At 45.9% G+C, this 22,292-nt stretch overlaps 1 long non-coding RNA gene across 2 annotated transcripts; it reads left to right on the top strand.

The window, feature by feature from the left end:
• Nucleotides 1-2,045: 2,045 nt before the first annotated feature.
• On the top strand, nt 2,046-20,246 carry LOC107204067. 2 transcript variants are annotated; one of them, XR_004497301.1, is made up of 4 exons: nt 2,046-2,120; nt 7,027-7,094; nt 7,789-9,279; nt 20,058-20,246. It is a non-coding gene; the product is annotated as an uncharacterized LOC107204067 (long non-coding RNA). The 2 variants fall into 2 exon arrangements; XR_004497300.1 differs by lacking the exon at nt 20,058-20,246 and adding an exon at nt 11,155-11,409.
• The last annotated feature ends 2,046 nt before the right edge of the window (nt 20,247-22,292 follow it).

Genomic DNA, 22,292 nt, shown 5'->3' with positions numbered 1-22,292 from the left:
CAGCGTGTGCTCTCCCTGGACACTCCACACCTCCCAGGGGCTGCTTTCCCCTGATGTTTGGACCTGGAAAGGGAGAGGACATCAGGTGCATTGGATGAAGATGTTTTGAATGCTGGAACACTGTAAGGTGACACTGATCTCACAGAGCAATCATCTGCAGGCCTTCACCAAAGCAAGTCCTTGCTATCAGCTGACTCTGGAAAAATGCAAGTGTCCCAAGAATCAGCTGCTGTCCTGGCAGACCCAGGGGCCCTGCACTGCCTTTTCCCACACTTCACCCTCCAGGTTTGTATTCTGTATTTGGCAGCTGTCTCTAGGGTCTGCCTTCCCCTCAACTGGCTCTCCACACATGGGGAGCAGTGTGCAAACAGAGCCCACATCCCTCAGGGACTCCTTTCCTGCCTCAGTGGAGCTGCTGGAACAGCACCCACCGCCCAGAACTCACCACCCAGCTCCCTGGACTACGTCAGGTGGGAGGACAGAAGCTAAGAGCTGTTTCCTCCAATTAAACTGAGGAGGAAATTAAACTGGGGGGGCTCTGAAGTTGAGGCAAATGGCACAAAATGAGGAAAAGGTCACTGTGGTGGCTCTGAGTGGAGGCATCAGCCTCCTTTGCATCTCGGCATCTCCTGACCTTGCCCAGCTGAGCCCCTCCTCTCTGGGGCTGAGCTGTGATCACCTCCCTGCAGCTCTGGAGGACTCAGGCTGGAGCTGCAGGGATGGCAGAGGAGCAGCTCTGGGGCAGGAGGGGCTGGAGGTGTGTGCTGAACCCGTGGGGCAGAGGGTTTGAAGAGAGACTGCAGTTCCTAGTCCATGGCACTCCTCGGGGGGCTGTGATGGTGAGATGAGACGAGCTGCACTTCACACAGGGCAGGAGTGCAGGAGCAGTGCCACACTTAGAGGAACTTTGGTGTCTTTTTTTGGAACGCTTTTGATAGTTGAGGTGGCATCTGACCTTCTGCATTTGAGATCTGCTGGCTCAGGGATCTCCAGCTACAATATTGGCCATCAGTCCCTACTCTCGTATACAGAACCAGTGGCAGGCTCAGAGAAAGCTGGCTGCTCTGAGAAGCAATTCCCATTGTTGCATTCGCTAAAACTTCTGGGCCCCTGAGGTATACAAGGGAGTGTCTGAGTTGTAAGTATCAAAAGAAATTAATTATTCCATATTATAATTAAGTCTTTTTTAATTAGCTGAATAATTGGAATTTCTCTTGCGTTACAATGCAGGTTTTCACGTAGCCAGATAACCTGAAACTTTACAGGGCTTTACCTGAGAAATTTCTTGCATCCACAATTGTCTTTTTGTAATATAAAGTAGTAAATATGGGTTCTAAGGTGGCTGTAAGAAAGGCAGCTCTCTTTAAAAGAAGTCTGTCAAGCCAAACTTGTCCCTCAAAATGTATGTTTTGTAAAAGCCTTCAGAAAATGTTGGGTCGAACTGTTTTAGTGTTATTGTGAGGAAATCAATATTTCCCTGCAGCCTTTGCAGCCCCCAAATTGTAGTATGTTGTTTGTGCAGAAGAAGCTGAAAGTGAAACTGCCTAAAAATGAGAGTGAAGTAAACTGACTTGTTTCTATAATTTGCCCTAAAAGTCCCCGAGGTAAACAAAACAACACACTTGAGCAGTCAAAACTGCAATATTCTCCTAATGCAAGCAGCTGAATTGGAGGGTGCTGCTGCCATTCTGGGAGGGGTTTTTGCTTTTCTTTCAGCCTCTGTCCTTCCTCCCCTTTTCCCATCTCCTCCTGTGCTCCCCCACAGCAGATCTGCGGGCTTTGTCCTCCAGCAGCAGCACCAAGGAAGTCGTGCAAGATCCCCCTGTGCTTGAGTGCTGAAATCAGGGAATTGCCTGCCAGTCCCAGCCCTCTGGAGAGGAGAGAACCTTCTCCCAGCGCTCTGCACAGCAGCAGCTCCGTGTGATGGAGCCCTGAGCTGGCAGAGGTGCAAGCAGCACTGCAGGTGTTCCTGAGCCCTGCTGTGACCTCTCTCATGTGACATGGGCTCCAGGGCTCTGGAGGGTTGGGATCGGGCCAGGTGATGCAGGTGGAGCAGAGTTCACTGTCCTGGGCACTGTGGCTGGAGCTGGGTGTTCTCTGAAAGGAACCACGTTGGTTTGGTGAGTTTGGCTGAGACAAAATTAAGAGAGAAAGGCTGGGAGACACATATCTTGCTCACAGACACACCAGGGTGGGTGCAGCAGCTTTACAATCTCGTGTGTTCACCTGCCTCAGACAGAAAAAAATGAAGGCAGTTTGTTCTGAGAGCAGGAGGAGATCAGGAGAGCGAAGGACCAGAGGAAAGCAAATGCTGTGCTGACTGGCAAAGAGACTGCTCTCTTTGTGTTTTTTGTGCTTGACTGAAACATCTTCACAGGATTTTTTCCCCTCTAATCTGGAAATAATTCTGATTTATTTTAAGCCTTCTATTAAGACGAGTCACGCAGCAGCGGCTGGCTGGCGGCAGCGTGCGCGCGGACGCCTGAGTGTGCTTCCAAGGGGCTGCCGCCTTCTTCAGTTGACACTGCAGTCAATTATTGTGTTTTCAATTATATATAAAAGGCAATGATGGAGGTTTTCAGCTTTTATAGCAGCACAAATCACAGAGTCCTTCACTGTGCACGCGGCATCGCTGCCACAGCACAGCAAGGGGGATGACGGCCTCCCCGGGTGGGTTCATGGAGGGAGCAGTGCCATCAGGGACCCCAAACTGCACAAGGGACACCAGGGGAGGGCAAACCCTCACGGGCAGCTGCTCCTCTGCACCGTCCTTCAGGCAGCAGCCCCTGGCTGACAGACAGGGCTGGGCAGGGTGATCCTGGAAGGGCAGGAAGATCTGTTCTCCGTGTGCTCCGCAGGGTGAACAGCAGGGCTGTGAAGGAGCTTGTGTGGGCAAGGAAGGGTTAAGGTGAGGACATCGTCCTGAGATGGGGCACGGCACAGGGGGTGACCCTGCAGCTCTTTGTGAGTGTTCAGTCACACAGCCCCCTGCCAGCTCGGTTACTGGGTAGAGCTGGAGCGAGCAGGCTGGGGAAGTGGTGGGATCTGTTTCACAGAATGATCATTTCACTGGACATCTGTACATTGTGACATCATTGTATTGCAAAGGCAGCCCTGGAAAAAAAGGGCTTGGACTGGCAGGTCAGGAGTGCTTGCCTTTGAAACAAGCAATATAAGGAGAAACCCAACAGAGTGTGAACAATCCTCCTCAGCAGCCAGAAGATGCCACCTACCATCCAGGGATCTGAAAAGGACTCACCACAGGCAGGCTTGGTTTTGATTTTGTCGTTTGGGTGTCTTTATGCACATTTAAATGCCCCAAAATGGTCTGGTGCAGGGGCAGCACCAGCACTTATCAGCTCCTTGTTTCCTTTAGGAGAAGAGATATTAGCCAAGGCATTTTTATTCTGCTCTGCTGGCAGGGAAGGGGGTGTCTGAAAGCATCACAGGCTGTGTTTCACCTGTGCAGATTGGTGGTAACCCAGCAGTCAGGGCCAGGAGAGCGAGGCTGTGAGAGGCTGAGCAGGCAGGAGCAGAAATCAAATCATTGCCACGTAGAGTGAGCAAGAACACTTGAATTCTGAGACTCCAGTGAGGAGGCAAGTGAGAAAAATAAACAGAAGCTGCCAGCTGAACTGGATATATTGACTGCAGTAAAAACTGGAGGAGGAGAAGTGACCCTGGTGACTGGGATGGAGATGTTTGGGATGGTCCAGAACACATCCTGGAGCCCTGTGCTCCTCTGCATGGTGAGGACACAGGCAAGGAGGATCCCCCCTGGTAAAGAAAGCTGTTAGTTCAGGGGGACAGGGGCCAGTGGGACAGAGAGACCACTGAGAGACTCAGTTAACTGAACTGGTTACCATTGAAGGCTGGTTTTGAGCATAAACTGAAAAAAAAAAAAAAAAGAAAAAGAAAAAAACCACTAAGATTGCTAGCAAATGGCTCCTGGTGTATCTGCTGTGGGATAATGGCCTGGGATTCAGAATTTGCTGGATGTTAGGCATGACTGTGGGACCTGGGAATGCTGCTAACATAAACTGGGGCAGGGGTGGAAGGATGTGCCAGGAGGACTGGGAGGATTCTCTGGAGAGAAAAGGAACTTAGAGGTTCTTAGGCAAAGCAATTGGTACCAGCAATAATTGCTTTCATGGATGAGGCTCCAGAGGACAAACCAAAACCTGTGGAGGAGGAGAGGGCCCTTGACTGTCCTGCAGTTTGTGGCTCTCTGCCCACAGCAAGGCAGAGAGTCCTGTCTGGACTGGATAAATCTTGGAAATGGCATTTGAAGTAGACATGAAATAGGGTTTGGGGGGAACTAGAGCCTGGGAGAAGATCTGGCTAGATGGAATATAAAATCCATTAGTGTCTTAATGCATAAATTGGCAGAACTGTACAACAGCAATGAAAAACAAGCTACTGGGAGCCCAAACTTTTATTAAATTCTGGTGCCTCAGTGATGACTGAAATCAGTATTCTGCAGGAGTGAGGGTGCCCAGGAGGTGCCCCAACAGGCACAAGAGTACAGGGGTCTCCTCTGGTGCAGGAGGGTCTCAGCCCCCACACCCACAATTCAAAATGCTTACTGGAGAGTGTGCCTCAGGCTTTTTGTGTTCAGCATCATGTTCAGGATAAAAAATGGGCTTTTCAGCAGCCTGTTTCTTAAACAAAATAGGTGAGTTTAGATCTGACTAACTGTGCAAGGATAATACAGAAATAGAAAGACTCATAATTACCTTAGCTAGAAAATGATGTTTTCCTGTAAAGGCTCCTGAAATAGTGAGAAGAGCTCGGGATGAGGGTCAGTTACCTTTCTGCAAGTATAAGCTGGAGATAAGTTGGAGTATGGGAAGATTAATGCCTTTGCTTTAATAGCAGGGCTTGATCCAAGACTGCAGAAACGCTGTAAGTAGCCAAGCGAGCCCAGAAAGCCTGGTGGATCAAGGAGTGCCAGTGCAATGACCCAGTGTGTGTAATTCCCCTGTGGGGCTGGCTTTAAAGGGAAATAGAAAGATGCATCTGACTGTGGATTTCAGAGCATTAAATGCTGTAACTCTGCAAACATCACCTCTTCTTGTTAAAATGCCAGAAATTACGGCTGCAGTAGTACAAGGAGCTAAGTGGGTTTTGGCCATAGATCTAGCAAATACAATTTTCTTTATCTCTTTAGTAGAAAAATGTTGCTAAAAGTTTGGGGTTTACAGTTCAGGAGGGGAAAAAAAAATATTATTTAATTTGATTTCCTCAAGGATTTCACAAGCTCCTGTGATCTGTCACATACACATCACCCAAATGTGGGAGGAATTAGCCTGCAGGTCCTGGAAGTGTGTGACATCAGATGTGGCTCACACCTGAACTGGGTAGATTCTGGAGAGCAGGAGTGTCAGCAGAGCAGAAGATTTGGCTGCCATCCAGGAGGAAGGATTGAAAGTCAACAGACAAAAGGTTCAATTAGTGCAACAAGAGGTAAAATATTTAGGAGCAATACGAGGTATGGAAGGCCAGGCTCCTGATAAACAGAGTGTGGAATTAATTCCAAAGCTGCCCAGCCCCACTGCTCTGCCTAGCTAAGAGCACTGTACGGCACATTTAATTGTATGCAGGATTTTATTCTGATGTTCACTGGAGTGAGTCATCCTCCAGCTAAGCTTTTAGAGCAAACCAGGCAATGGGAGCAGGGTGCAGGAAAGCAGGCAGCTCAGGAAAGCTGAAGGAGCCCAGCCCGAGCTGCAGTGCTGGGCTGTCTGGACCCTCCCCATGCATGGTTTGCCTCTGTCAGCCAGGGAAAAAAGTGCCAGTTTGGCACAAAAAGAAAGATACCCTGTTCCAGGCTATTGTCTGTGCATCTCAAATCTTATTGACACCACAACTCCTTGTCAAAAAGAATGAGTATATTTAGTCTGGAAATCAGAAAAATTGGATTATCTTGTTGGAGGGAGGCCAACGGCACAACACCCTAGTCATGCTTCCTTGAAATACAATGTGTTCAATACAGCACAGGATGGTGCCTATCGAGCTGTGGGCTGGCAGCACAGCCCCTGATGTGGGTGGCTGGGAGAGTGAGAGCTGGATCAGGACACGAGGCTCCAGCAGCTCCGCGCTCCAGTGGTGCAGGGTGCTGAACACGAGTCAGATATTGCAGCCTCCTGATGTGCACTGGCCTGTGCAGCTTTAATTGCCTCTGTCAGAATGCATCCACATAAAGCAGAAATGTGCTTTACAGGTGGCTGGGGCTGGTGCAGAGCGAGGCTGGCACAAGATGTGCTCCAGAGCGTGCAGAGAGGAGCGGGAGGCAGCGGGGCAGGGCTCACCTCGCTCGCTCCACGTGGCACCAGTCCCACAGGCATTGTCAGGTGTGCATCCCCACCGGCTGAGCAAACGAGCAGGAAGGAGTTCATTTTGCTGAACAAGTTTTTTACCCATCTAGTTACACAGCAGCAAGTGCACAGAGCAGAATGCCCACAAACCTCAGGATGTGAAGAATTTAGCTTCTAAAGGAAGCTTTAAGGAAATTAGCACAGGTGAATGGCAAAAAGTAGGATGTGGTGTTCCCATCTAAATGACTCCACAAACAGCCATGATTCTATTCCTTTTGAGACCTTGACATGAAGCAAGATGTGACTCTGAGAGAGCTGGTGGTTAAAAACTTCCTTATCAGATGAATAGCAACTGAAGGGTCTCACAGATTAATGAATGAAAGGATCTGACAAATGACTGCAGGATAATCAACAAATAGCTGAGCAATTAGGGCAAAATGTTCATAGAATAGATAAAAGGCAGAAAATGGTAAATAATCAACATGAAGAATGGTGAGTAGGGGTTCAGGTAGTACATCACAGGCTCCCAGGAAAGAGCACACCTGGGGCTGTGAGTGGGATGGATCTGGCACCAGCACAAATAAAGGCATTTCCATTGTTCATTAGTTCAAGTAAGTTCTGACAATGTCAGGCAGCTTCATCAGTCACAGCCAAAGCTTTGGAAAGGAGAAAACACTAAGCCATAAGAAAAGTTGTCTTTACTTTCCAGGTGACAGAAAGGAGTGGGTGTTAACCATCACCAGAGCTGGATCAGCACAGAAACATGGATCTGCTGTGGTGGGTAAGAGCAGCTCTTCCAGCTGTATTGTACATGAATTTTCCTGAAGCTGGGCACACGAGTGAGTGGTGTTGGGGTATTTTTGTTGTGCCTGCTGTGTCAGTCTGCATGCAGGGTGCTGTGGGCTGTGTTTCATTCACACTGGAGCTGCCAGGGATGCTCCCTGAGACAGCCAGGGCCTGGGTACCCTCTGTGAGAGCTCAGCCCCAGCTGGGCAGGAGGGTGGGCAGGGGATTTCAGCGGTTTTTCGGTGCTGGGCAGCAGTGTGGGCTGGGCTGGAGCTCTCTCCTCTCCAGAGCATCCGAGCTCCCCAGTCACCCACAGCCGGACATGTGCAGGGATGGCTTAAATCTTCATCAGCCCCACTTTCCCAGGGCCAGTCGTGCTTTGCTGTGGCTGGAAGAAAAACACCGGTTCACCCAACAGTTTGAAAGCCCTTACGTTTTATTTCCTTTTCTCTTCCCTCCATTTCGCAGTCCCATCCACTTTAATTTTAAAGTATTGTGTTGCCCCTTTCCTGAGAGGCCAGCGTGTTCTAACAAGCGGTGTAGACACAGCCATGCACTATTGTTCCTGTCACCTCTCATCACACAGCCATCGCCATCACGATAAATCCCTTCCTCTGCATTCCTCTGGATCACACCACATCCTCCCTCAGCCCTCCTTTGTCTCTCCATCTTCTGCCCTCCCCAGCCGGTGCTGCAATCCCGCAGCTGAAGAGGGAAAGCTGCCTTGTGATGGTGGAGGGGCTTTTTCCTGTCAGAGGAACTCGTTTCTTCTGCCGTGAGCGAGGATCTCCGGAGAGAAAGCAAGCTGAAAACGTCTTTGAGCAGCCTCTTCTGTTCTGCCCTCCTGGTGCCGCTTGAAAATGAGAAGAAAAGGGGTGGGGGGGTGGAAGATTAAAAAAATAATAAAGAAAAGAGAAATAACTTCAAAAAGGAAGACTCTTCCAGAGCCCAAACAATCAGTGGGACAATAGGAGAACAGGGACAATGAGGATTGCAGCTCTGCTCCCGCCGGACGGGAAGCCCTCGGCGCTGTGCTCTGGGCTGGCCTGGGTGATGAGCTGAAAAGCTCCCTGCCCACGCTGCACACAAAGCCTGGCCACAGGGCAGAGGTGGAAGCAGCTGGGAGCCGGGTTTGGGATGTGTTCCACGCCGGGATCGTGTGGCACTGCCCCGGCACGGGTGACACCGGGGCAGCAGGCCGGCCTGACCCCGGCCCGGCCCGCCCGGCCCTCGCGGCCTGTGCTGAGCCTCAGTTCAACAAACCCCACCGGCAGCTTCAGAAAAACCCCTCACACCTGGCAGTGTCATCTCTGACCTCCTTCTGTTTGCTACCAAAACACAACGTGGGACAGTCAAGGATCGTTAGCTGACGAGGCAAAACCGCCCCTTCCCTTGCTCTTTTATTTCTATTTCTATTTCTCCCGTGGGTATTCCCTGCTTGGGAGGCGGCGGCTGCTCGTGATCCTTCCTGTGGCCAGGACAGGCTTCTGTGAGAGCTTGGGAACAAATGATAACAGAATTGCCTGCGGATTCCTCATGCCATAACTCCTTCCCTGCCCAGAGAGCCCCTCAGAACCTCTGGGGTCAGGGTAATGCTGTCAGCCCATCTCTTCCCACATTTTTGGCGAGGAGGAAGGATTTGCAGGCACCAGGGTCCAGGAGAAATCCATTAGCAGCCCTCAGTGAACCTCCTGAGGGTCCCTGTGCTGCACGGGCCAGGGGCCTTTGGATTCTGGAAAAGGGCATTTTCCTCAGCAGGGAAGAAAAAAGATGGATCTGTATCTCTGCATTTTTTTTTCTAGGCAAGCTAAAGAAAAGTTGATAGAAAAAAATGTATGCTTTAAAACCTAAAGAATCAAGGGTCCATTTGTTGGATTTTCTTTTGAGTTTTGAGCTTTCTGGGGCCTTTTTATCATTATTTTATTTGGTGGTTGGATTTATTTTTCTTTATTTTTTAAATTTTTTTTATTCTTTTTTCTGTTTTTGCATTAGAAATAGCGTCAGTTGTCAAACAAGACTCCAGATTGATTTGGTTTTTTTTATGTCTAGCTTTCAACATCCTCAAAGGCATCTAATTGTTCAGGACATACTGAGTATCTGCACTTACAGAAATCAAGCCTTGAGTGGAAGTCCCCTGAAAGCCAGGCACCGGGAAGCCAAGATTAGTTTTCAGAAAGTAAGTGCTTTTCATTTTTCGGTTTCTCAAGGACTCTTTCAAGGGCCAAGCAGATGGCTGGGAGATCTACAGAATGGAAACCTGCAGCTCTAACGGGGACACAGAAGTGTGTGTGGAGGGGGTTGTTTGTTTGGGGTTTCTTTTAGCTAAATTGCCTTTTTGCTTGACAGCAATTTACACTATTTATGCAGCTGGAATGCCAGTGCATTTTTTTGTGTGGACTCTCCCTTTTCAACAAAGGACTGAGAAAATTGCCACACTAATTCTAGGAGCTTCCCAGCAGCTCTGAGGCATAACCAGAAGAGCAATTTCCAACTTAAAAAATACAAAGGCAAACAAGAGAAGAAAAGCAGAGTTCAGTTCGGAAGGTGGCTCTGTTCTCAGGGAGTTTTCATGGAGATGTGGGTACGTGTGAGGAGCAGGCTGGCCCCAGCTGGTTTTTCAGGAACACTGGGGACCGTGATGGCCTTTTGGCAGTGGTGACCTGCCTGGAAGACGCTCCTTGTCCCCAAGGGCTGTGGCAGAGGGAGGCAGTGGCAGCACAGGTGTCCCCCAGGGCCTGGCAGACCTTCCATGTGTTTGTACCTTGATAAATTTAGGTTAATATCTTGTTTTTCTGGCCTCTCCACATCGCTCCCAGGATAATTCACTGGAGCCTGCCTGGACATGTTCCTGGGTGAGGAAGCTGCTGAGGAACCCACTCATGTGAGGTGCCCAGGATTCCCCAAAGGAGGCTCAGGAATTCCTGCAGAGCTCCTGCAAAGAGCCCCTGTACCCTGCTACGGGCACACAAAACCCAGAGCTGGAGAATTAACTCCTCTCTCACCATCTGGGCTCACCAAACTGCCTCTGGCACAAAGAAATAGTGCACGGGTTCCACTGGAACAGTGCACAGACACCCCCTCATGTTTGCATGTATTTGCTGTATGGCTGTCCCACACATTTTCCTTGCTAGCCTGTCATAACCATTACTAAAATACGCTTATCTCATATATGCAAATAGCAGGATATTTTTAAGATTCTTTGAAATTTCCATAATTGTGCTGTAAAAAAAAAAATCTCTTTGCTTATCTCACAAAGTGTTGTAACCACAGTGTTACTTTTATTGAAATCCAAAAATCACTCAGCAAAATAAGAATAGTTAGAAAACTGTCAGGTTTTTATATTTTTGAAATAGAAGGGAAAGAAAGTGAGCAAACCAGGCTTTATTATTTTAAATTAGAAACTTTAATGCTCACCAAAAAGGATATAAACTGTAAATGTATTTTAGCAGTTCCTAGAGAAAAAGAGAGAGGTTTTAATAATAACACTGTGTGCTCCTATATCATTTTCATTAGAAAAATCTTGGAGCACTTTCAGCTTATTAAAGAGTGGAATGCCTCAGAAGGCTCTTGGGAGGTACTATAGGAAAGTAAAGTAACAAATATAAACCCACATTATTCTCCATCCTGTGATTACCTGGTTTTGGCCATCCTTGGGATGCTCCCTGGCACACCTGGCAGGGACAGAGCTGTGGCCCCACAGCTCCAAGATGCTCATTTTGTGTGGGACTGAGCCAACACTTGGGAGGATTTTCCCACATCTTGTGGGGACACACCTGGAGCTCTGCAGGGATTCCTGAGCCTCCTTTGGGGAATCCTGGGTGCCTCACGTGAGCAGGTTCCTCACCCAGGAACGTGTCCAAGCAGGCTCCAGTGAATCACCTTGGGAATGATGTGGAGAGGCCAGAAAAACAAAATATTAGCCTAAAATTAGCAAGAGTCATAAAATGTTCACTGGAACAACAAAAACAGGAAGAGAGGCTGTAAAGGTAGGGGGTATTCCCTGGTCTGATGAAGAAAATAATATTAAAAACTCCCTGGTGTTTAATTTCAGGAAATACAATAGACCGAGCGAGTGCCCAGAAGAGGAACAGCATGTTAACATATCTTAGATAAACAGGAGCCAAGTTGTTACCCTGACAGAAAAATGAGAGCCCATCAATGCAATGGGGGAGAGTAATAAATTAAAAACCAGATGGTTCGAAGATGTGATTGCGTCTTCAGCTTCAGCAGGAAGAAAGAAGGGGAATACATATGTATTGCAGGCAGGCCAGGAACACAAAAGCTTGGAAAAAATACAAGAACAGGAGAGGCAGGCTCATCAGAATGAAATTAATTAAAAGAGCAGGACCTCAAGTTATTTTAGGTCCCAGTGGTAGAAACACCAGAATTCCAAGCTCCATTCTTCATTTATACATAAAGTTTCCTGTTTCATCCATTCTCAAAAAAGGACCTCTTCCTTTCTGAGCTAGATAGTGAGTCAAGGCAGATGGGAATTATTCTGAGCTTGGAGAAAACAAAGAAGCACAAATTAATGGCTTACTGGCAGAAAGGCAGTTTGAAGCACTTTGCCAAAGCACATTTTATTCCTACCCTTATCCTACATAGATATTTTTTCCTTTAATTCTGTTCAGCACAGAAATGCATGACTAAGCAGAGATACATATCTGCATTGTGCATAGGCTGGAGGGGGCATTAAAACAAGCAAAAAGCAGACAAAAGGATGGGGGGAAAGTCAGTAATGGCTGGTGCAGCGACTTTACGACTTGCTGCATGTCATTCAGCACACAGAAAATAGAACAACCCCATCTTGCCAGCTTGAACTCTCATCCCATCATTGCTGAGTGGGTTTATATGCATCTGCCTGCATTCTGTCACACTTACATGGACATATGTACATGCACAGCCATCTCTGAGTGCTCCACCTGCAGAAGCACTGGTTGGGTGTGGAGGAGTCCTCGTGGCCACGGAGACCTTGGCCAAAATCCCATATCCAAAATCCACTTCTGCCATAGTGGGATGTTTTGACTTGGGCTTCAGAAGTGGCAGGGTTTTACTCCAGCTTCCTTTGCAGCAGTAAAACCTTAAATCTGCAGCAAGGCCCTCCCTGCCCAGGATTATATTCAACCATTTCCATGAGAGGTCTGGAAATTGTTTAACTGTGCACATTTATCATACATAAACAATTTAAGTTCTGATACTGATAATATTTCCATCTTAATATGGCAGAATGATGGAGGCAGAAACTCTGACTGCACTTGTGTTTGAATAGTGTTGATTCTTTCATAACTATTAACTTTCAAGACCTCAATTTGATATCCCTTGGGAACAGATTCCCTCTGTGCCTAGGGTGTTGGAAACAGGAGATCAGGAGGTGGAGGTTCAGTTCTTGTCAGGAGATTTTCAGCTGCTTTCTCAACTTCCTGTCAGCTCTCTTCCCCTTGTGTAAAATTAGGATAATGACATTTCTTCATATGACAGTAGCTTAAAGCGTTCATGTCTAAAATGCTCAGGTGGAGGGTGTTATACACTTCAGAGATTATTGTTTATTACCACAATTGCTGTTACTGATATTTCTGAGAGTTTCACTCTCACGTACATAATCAGGGCAAAATGTTATGAACATTTTGCCTGATTTTGAACTTAAAACCAATTTTGCTCTGAATTAATTCCTTTGAATAGAATTATTCCTGAACTACATCATCTGGGGACCAGCTGCTGACCCCAAGTGTTTAAGAACTACAGATAATCACTGATGAAAAGAGACAAAAATACATTTTATCTAAGAAGTATCTAATGTTGTGATAGAAACTGAAATTAAAGTATAATCCAGAGAGAGAGAGAGAGAGAGAGGGAGAGAGAGTATTCTTTAATTAAAATCAGCTACCTCAAAAGATGGATTTTCTCAGGAGTGAAATTTGCACTGTGCTGAAGGCTTTCCACTTAAATCCTTGATGATGCAAGGAAAAAGAATTCTCAGGGAGTAATATTGGCATTAGCAGATAGCCACATGCCACTGCACAGTAAGGAAAAAAATCTGCAGAGAAAAAGATATATGGCCAATAGAAGGGAAAGATGCACAAAACAGGAAACTCCCTGAAACACAAACACATGATTATTCAGCAGCAAATGAATAGTTTGGCAGAGAAAGGGACACGAGATAGAGAAAGAAAAATAAACGCAGAAGCAGCAGAGATCAGTGGAAACAATGGGCACTTTCTGCCAGGATATACATTAAAAAGACTGAAAACAGGGCTTTAGATAAGGTGTGCAGAACCATCCACGGCCCCAGCAGCCCCGAGCTCCTGCTCCAGGCAAGAGACACATCCCAAGGCACGGAGATTGTGGAGCCACCGTGGGAGCAGCAGCAGAGAGCCCAGAGCCCCTTTGGGGCTGGGCAGGCAGTGCCCTCCCCACCTTCAGAGCTGCTGCTGCTGCTGCTGCTGCTCATGATGATGATGATGATGATGATGATGATGTTGATGATGATGATGATGCTGGTGATGGCAGCTGTGCTGGAGGGGAGCCCTTCCCAAGGCTCCTCATTGGGAATCCTGCTCCTTTCCCAGGTTAGCTGCCATCCTACGTGGCTTCCTGCAGCTCCAGGCAAGGCAGGGTGCTGGAGAGCCCTGGAAGTGGCCCTGTGGAAACATCACCTTGCAGAAACACCCTTTCACCATCACTTCTGTCATTGTGTGCAGCAGGGGAGATGTGAGCAGCTCCTTCACGCTGCTTTCCTCGCACGTGCAGATCTCTCTTGCAGGAATCTTGTCTAGCAGCCAGTGGGCTCTGTGAGAAGTGGTTCTGCTGCAGTGAGGAAAATGTATCTCTTTTTTTAATATTTTTTTTCCTTCCTTTTCCAACAAAAAAGTATTTTGGGCCTGAAGTGGAGGGGCTGCTGCAGTGGTATCACATCTCTGGAGAAATGGGCAGGGTGTGCAGAGCAGCAGAGCTCCCTGCTTGTGCTCAGAGAGAGGCTACACAGAGCTCCAGTGCCTACAAATACCTCACAGCTTTGCTCTGTGTGATGCAAATATTTTTGTAGAAAGATCCTAAACCCAAATTGTTGGTCTAATATTGGCCACGATGTTGCAGCCAGGCAGGATGGGGTATGTAGCAGGGGATGTTTTAATGTATCAAATTAAAAAAACAGTGCAAATCTTGGCTAAGCTCAGGTTCCCAAAGAGCTGATGTGGATTCAGGACAAATTTCAGTTCAAGCAGAAGGGTTGGCTAATCATTAAAATACATCATACAGGTAATCTGGCTCACAGTCCCAGACCTTTACAGGTATTGTAATACCCACAGGACTCCAAGTGCTAAAACAGCTCGACCAAATTTGGCATTCAGCATCTCCTGAAACGAAAATAGAACTCACAGCAGCAGAAGAGTGAGGCCTTCTCAGTGATGTGACTTCCATGGAGGAGAGGGAGAGGGAGAGGGAGAGGGAGAGGGAGAGTCGAGTCAGGCCGTGGTGGGGCGTGCTGGCGAGCAGTATTCACATATTAACAGATTTCCACTCAAACTGGCAAATAGGGATGTCTATGTTAGAAATGCTGTGTGAAAGCCAAGGCAACAAAAGTCAAAATGTGCATACGAGAATATGTGGCACACACAGTATATGTCACAATGTTTACCATCACTTCAAAACATGCACCCGCCCACAGTTCTTCACTAGCAGCATCCTGGAACTTCTCCAATTGGGATTTGCTATATGAAGCAAAAGTCAATTAAAATCAGCCATTATTGTACAGATCATGAGATCCATAGTACGAGATCCCATGCTCATCCCAGATGCTCATTAATAGCAGTGTGTTGTAAACAAGTCCAGGACAATTGCTTGGGGTTTGTATACTTTTCCAATGGCTGTGTTTGCTCAGTTAACATATAACATTTTTTAATGGGTTGGATTAAAATTTTTAGCAAATATCAAATTCCCCAGAAACACAGTTCTGTTGCATTCTGGAACTGTTTCAAATGTAGGTCAGAGGCAGTAAGTATGCTTAGCTAACAAAAACAGGCGGGGGGAGAAAGGTTTGGGGAAAGGGAAGTTCTGTCTGCCCAGCTGGCTAGAGGAGCACCAGCTCGCCCACCTGCCCTGAGCAGAGCCTGCTGCTGGCTGAGGTGTGGTGACTCATTCTGCATCACTCAAATCCCACAGTTCTAGCTTGGAAAGTCACCACCTGCTACAGGCCTGGTGTGCTTCGCTGGGTTCCCTCACTGGCTCGCTGAGCTCTTCCATCCAGTTAAGGAAATGTGATTTTCCAGGGAGGTAAACTGGGCAGCCCCCTGTTCGGGAGCTCATGTGGCTGTACAAAGCCAAAAACGTGATTATTTGTGAAGATTTACTGGCCTGATTTGGTGAAATCCAAGAATGGCCTTGAGCTGAGATAATTTTTGGGGGTAGGTGGAGGCTTCCAGTCCTTCAGACAGAGCCAAACACCAAGATCCACCTTCCAGCTCCCAGCAAAGCCCACCCAGAATTACAGGTGACCCTGAGCCTTCAGTCCTGTCAGAAACAAAACACTGGCAGGGCTTGTTTAGTCAGAGAAAACATCAGCTCACTATGAAACAAACATCTTTGTTTTGGACAAAGATTGCCCCAGCCCTAGACACATACACAAATGCACACACTAATTTTTAGGGCTGATTTATAAACAAAAAATCCGTAATTAGCACAATTTTGTTTGTAATTACCAGGGATAAGTTGTTTGCTTCAGTGCCAGTATCAGTAGCAATGGAAGTTCACTTTCTCTTTTGTTTTCAACCCTTTCACCTCTTTATGTTTAGATTCAAGGTGAGATCAGTATCTGGAAACATGATGTAATTTATGCTGTTATCATTTTATGAACTTCAGCAAATCTACTCCTGATAATGTATTATAATTATACTGGTAATCAGAACTGGATTTGAAAATGTAGGAGGCCTGGTGCCAACTGCCACAGTGTGTCTGACCAGATCAGAAAATGAAAACAACAGTTACTGGCATTTATTGTCAGGGGAGCTTCAACTCAGATTTGCAGGCAGATATGGACTGCCAAAATTAAATGGCTGTTCATTTCATATGTATCCCTAATTTCTGTGGATTTTGAGAGTGGCATCCTAATCTCTGTCATGCTCGTTCCCATTTCCTTCTCAATTTTCCTTTAAGAGGAGCTTCCCTACTCTGAACAAATGCAATGTTCCCTGCTGTGATGGATTCCTTCTTTTTCCTTCCTAATTGGAGCCATTTCATCAGATCGAATTTTGACAAAGATAGTAATTGTCATCCAATTTTAAGGCAATGACAAGATCAATATGAATTCTCAGATGACAAGTATTATTACTGGGTGAGCACAAAGAAACAAAGAAATTGAAAAATCCATGTTCTAGGGATCCAAACAGTTAGAGGCACATGCTTGCCTTGATCCACGTGTGTGTGAATCCTGCTACAACAATAGAGGCTGTGCCTGTGGATGGATGGGGTAGAACAGATGGCCTTTGCCAGGCAAACAGTGCAGGAAAACGAGCACCCAGTGCTTTAGTACATTGCAGTTTGGGTAATGTGGGAGTCAATTAACTTGCCACCAAACAGGCTTGCAGGGAAAATTACCCACAGCCCCATCTCAGAGAATTCTGCTCCTCCTTAACATTTTGTGCTCCTTCTGTTCCCCGAATGTCAGGAGTAAATACCCAAGAAAACCCTGCTTCTTTAGGGTAAATATATTCAAACTGTATTTATGTAGGCAGCACTACTTGATTATTTTTATAACATTGTTTAAATGAGATGATCTGATTAGTTAATGGCCCAAAGAGTTCAGACAGAGTTCAAACAAGGATCTAAAATGTGCAGCAGCATCTTCAGACACTTTCCACCTCATAGTGATTTTGGGAAGAGATGCTGCCATATATGCATAACTTTCCAGATACTCCCATGTTGTTTTAGCAGGGTCACCCTGCAACAAGACATTTCTTCGAGGCATTTGACCCTCAGAGTTCAGCTCCTGTTCCATATTTGCTCCTCAGAGCACATCCAGGTTTCCCCTGCAGGGCTGCTCTGCACATGTTTCCCTGGCTATTAAACCAGACCTCCTGCTTTCCCACCCCCAAAGCGTTAAATCCAAGGAATTAGACCCCGCCTGGGTTGGTTTTTTTTTCTCCTTTGTCATTATTTATATTCAAAATACATTTTAACTGAGGAAAGGCAAAATAATACATGGTTGTTGTACTAATTGGCAGCTGCTATGGGTAACAACCGTGACAAGTTTCAGCTCTGTCCACTTCAACCCAGCCAAGTCATTAAAGGTTTCCAGGCAGAGAATTGGGTTATGAAACCCAGTATACACTGGTGGCTCTGCTGGTATCCCTGCATTGCTAAGCACGTTCTCAGCCACCCAAATGCAGGTTCAGGAGGATTATGATCCGTGGAGGAAGGCCTCAGCCAAGCACTGAAAAGATGTTTGTTAGCCTCCAAAATATAAATAAAATATTTACAAAGAGAATAATTGACTTTTGATGTTTACTTCAGGCTATGGTTAAGCAGGCAGTGTCTGTACTAAGCAATGCAGTGACCACCTGCCACAAATGCTGTGATATTTGACAGATCCCTTTCTGCCAAGAACTATAATTCCTATTTAAATCTAAATAGAGGAGCCATGAATGCAGATTTCTCATCACAAAGACGCTGATGTTAATCCCCAGTACAGAAAAATAAGAAAAGCCAGAACGTTTTATTGGATTTTATATGGAAGATAATTAAACAGTATTTCTTCTTTACTTGGTATACAGCATCCCATCAACCTTCCTGCTGAAATTTGTTTATAAAGAAAGCCAGAAAGTTTTATTACATTTTTATGTAAAAGAAAATTAGCATTTTGTACATTTGAACTTACATTAGAATAACAAAAAACGGATAAACAAAAAATGACCGAAGAATGATGAAAATAAACAAAAAAATAAAAGAGTAAGGAAAGCACAACACTGTTCCCATGCACACAATTTCATATTCTAAGCATGCAAACCAAGTAAATGTTTGTGTGCATATGTATGTACTGTATATATTCATGTAGCAAGCAGTTCAGAAAGCCTAAGCTGAGGAAAGTTAGGAAATTCTAGAATTAGATGTGCTTGCACACCGCTGATTTGGCCTTTCTGATTGTGTACACACCAACGTGAGCTGGGCTTTCTTACACACACACCCCACGGCAAATGGTGCAGTGTAGGCAGAAAATTGGCTGTGAGAATGATGTAATCTCAGAGAGAGCTGCTTTGCAGGAGCCTGTTCTCTGCCCACAAGCCAGTTTGGTATTTTGGATGTACCCAAGGAAGTTCTCTTAGCATGTTTCCCAGCAGGTGGGTGCTGCCAATCTGAGGCTGTGTGAGAATGTGTCTGAGGGTGCATTTAAAGAGAGCTTATTAATAGAGGGGAGGGGGGCAGGGGGAGCTGTATCCAAGGCTGCATCCTCGGCATTTAAAAATGTTTCACTTCAGCCCGTGCTGCCTTTTACTGCATTATGTGATGCATGTGGATTTTCCAAACAAAAGATGTTTATGAGGAGAGTATATTTTAAGATCCCTTTCATGACTGCACAGACCCCTCTCCAAGCAGATGGCCTGACAGTTGCAAGAAAACTATTCATAAGCCAGAAGTAGCATTGAAAATTCTTTTTTTTAAAAAAAAGACAGTTTGTTCTCCGTGTACATTTTAAGCAGGTACTAATTCTGGCCGTGACAGCACCTTCCCCAACCCAGCAGCACCACGGCACCCAAACCTGGCTGCTCCCACCTCTGCCCCGTGCACAGGGCCCCTGAAATTCCAATTCCACTCTCTGCTAACTTGGAGTAATATTGGGGATACAACAGTTTCTCTTTTATACCCAAAATAGGCGGTGTCCCCAGCGAAAATGATTGCTTGGCATCTGTAAGTACGTAGAAACAAGAATTTTCCAAGGACATGAATATATTTAATTCCATTTTCATTCTCAGCCTTGACTGTTACCTAGCTGGTGTTAACAATCTTTGGGGAAAATAATCAGCTGAGAGCAAGGTAACTAAACCTGAGCCACTTTACCATTCCTAAGTTCATGTATTTTGGGGGGAAATCTTGAAGCAATGGCTTCATGCAGCTGCATTTGCTGACCCTTTTAATTGCCTGCTACAGAACCTCCTGCTTGAAGGAAACGAGTGCTTCCATATCATGCACTTGATAAATAAATAATGCCATCCCTCTGGAGACAAAAATTCCATCTCTAGCACAAGGACAGGGGCTAAGTGTCCTTCCAGTTTGGGGAGATGGTTTGTTTTTGCTTTTCCTTCACCTCAGGAACCGAGGCTTATTGTTTGTCACATCAAACACATTTAGAAATATTTCTGAAAAATTTGCCTAATATCCTGCAGCAATGAGTTGCAGGGTTGATTATACACTGCACGAATGTTTTCAGTATTTTTCCTTCACCTTTCCATGCATATTTGTGCTTCAGAGAAAACAGAATAAATAGCCCCTTCTCTCTGTTTCTGTTGTATCATCTTTTACTCTTGTGTTTTGTAAATAAACAATGCTAGTCTTTTTAATCACTTTTTAGATGGAAGCCTCTTTCCTCATGTGTTTAATCATTTTTGCTGCACTTTTTTGCTGCAGAAGTACGTACATGTGGGCACATACACCCTGGAGCAATCAAAAAGTCTGCTAAGAGTAGGTTTTAAGGCTTCTCAGAGGTTTGCTCTTCTCTCCCTAAACGATTCCTGTTCCTCCCATTGTAAATTCACTTCTAGAAGGAGGGTGCCCTGTGCAGGTGAGGGGATGGGGATGAAGATGTGCAGGTTTGAAGGTGAGGAGCAGCACAGGGAGGCTTCACCTCACACTCAGCTGAGCTCCAGGCCAGCCCAGATTCGCTGCAGGAGCAAAGCAGAGACTGGCCAGGGTAAGGAATCATCTGTGCTGTGTGAGGATGAGCCTTCCAAAGCCACCCCCTTCCCACAGGTCATTTGTAGGTGGTGGAGCTCCATCCTGCTGAGGCTGTCCTGCACTCCTGTGGCCCTGGCCCAGCTCTGAGAACTGGCGTGGAGAGGACACATCTCAGCCCAAAGGACAGCGTGAAGGAGGAGTAAGAACATGGGGAAGTCTCCAGGAGAAACCTGCTCTCCTCACAGGACCTCATGGAGGTGCAGGAAAGGCAACTGGAGCTGCTCTTTTGGCAGCTTTTTGTTCTCTGGAAACAGAAAAACTGCAGAAGGTTTTTGCTCGTTCCTTTCTGGGTCCAGAACCTGTGTGTCTCCCAAAGAACCTTTCCTGGGGGAAAGCAGCACACACTTCAGCAGGGCAGGGGGCTGGCTGCACACAGGTTAGCTGAAGACCAAATGTACTTTGCATAGCATTTCCTCAGCCTAATTTTAGCCCTCCTACTTTCCTTTCACTCTTAAAATCAATCTGAATATATCTTGTCCACACAAAGTTCTTTGCTAATCCTGTTTGTAGTTTTAAATGCCATGTAAACATTTTCACTGTGGATTAATGTGCTGTTTCAAAGCAGTGGAGATTTTAAGATTGCCATTAATTCAGAGCAAGACACTTCTGTTACTCTTATGGTTCTTTTGGAAACTTAATTTCATTCAATGCCCTTTTGAAGGCTTTGCACTAGAGTGTTAAATGAATGCTATCAAAGGCCATATTAAAGAGGATTGTATATAGTTGACCAGAGTTCATGCTCAGGCCTAGTTTTAGACAGTATCTTACAATGAAAATGTGGTTCTTCAATTATACCTTCTATTGCAGAAATGAAATTACCTTGAATGCTTGGTGTAGTAGGCTTATTTCTTACAATATAATAGTAAATGGTCAAATTCTTCCTCACAGTAAAACATATCTGATTAAAAAATGAAAGAGAGAGAAGAATGTGAAAAGCAAAATCAGTCATAAGAGCCCTGGGATCAGTGAAAAGACAGCTTGGACAAAGGCTGTCCCTTTGAGGAGCCCAGATAATTCCAGGATTGTCTGAATGCTTCAAGTAGAAATGTCTAAAGTGCCTAATGTTCTGCCAGCTGATTCAGGATGCTGCAAAGGGGGATCAGAGGGCCAAATATATATGCAGAAATTTTTAAATACATTCCCACTACTCACAGTAATCAGAGTAATTTGCAAATACATCTTCTTAGCAAAACTTAACATCTTTGAGATCACAATCACAATAAACAATTGATACAATTAGAGGTATGAAGCTACGTTTTGTGTAACCGCAGCTATTCGCATTTATTACATTTCTAAGTGTTTTCTTGTCTGCTTTCCCAACTCCTAATGCACATGTGATTTATTTGGAGAGCAGCAGTGATTGCAGTCCTTCCCTGGGTGTTTTCCTGCAGGGTTTTAGGTGTGGTTTCCCTGAGCAGAGGGTGCAGCCTTGGCCAGGCTGCTCTGGCAGGCAGAGCTGGCACCTCAGGCTTGGCCTTGGCTGAATTGAGTGGCTGCTGCTGCTGCAAATGCACACCACAAGCTGCTGTGGAGCTTCCAAACAGCCTGCCTGCCTAATTCCAGGATTACAGCGCTTAAGGACAGGTAAGGATGATGAACAAGTGGAAAGGATCTTATGTCCTTACATCCACAGGGAGTTCAGTGCCTCTGTCCTGCTGGCATTACTCGTGTAAGCCTCTCATTCATCCACCTTGGGAAGAGTGATTTGCTCAGCCTTTGGTGTTTTGCTCAGGTTTTGATGTGCCAGCTGAGCGAACTCTGTGATTGCCTGTGTGTATGGGAATTAATTATGAATTTAGAGTGCATAAAGCAATCTTGTGGACTCCTGCTTCATTAGCAATCTGATCTGTTAGCCACTGCACTGCTGGCTGCCTCAATTCACACTGCAGATACCATCACTAGGGTCTGTGAGGAATTTGGGATGTTCCACCAACTCTTTGCATTAAATTCTTACCATCCTCCTCTCATGCTGAGGGCAGCTCGTGATGAGAGGCTGAGTGCAGGTAAGTGTTGTTCTCCCCACTGAAAAGTTGGCCTGTGGAAAAGATTCCAGTGATTTTCTTTCCCAGAGAAAACCAGTCAGAGTGCAGTGGTGTGGCTTGCTGGGCATGGGTGTGCACCTCGAGACTCTGCTGTCTTCAGGGACAGAGTGAAATGTCCCAGGAGCTACAGCTGAAAAGCAGAACACAGGAGTGAAGTGGTTATTTTCTTCTCTTAACCAGCCTCTTCTTATTTGTAAACTAATTAAAA

Source organism: Parus major, chromosome 4A (genome assembly GCF_001522545.3).
Source record: "Parus major isolate Abel chromosome 4A, Parus_major1.1, whole genome shotgun sequence".
NCBI classification, from domain to species: Eukaryota; Metazoa; Chordata; class Aves; order Passeriformes; family Paridae; genus Parus; species Parus major.
The sequence above is the reverse complement of the archived record's forward strand: the minus strand, read 5'-3'. Positions and strand labels throughout refer to the sequence as shown.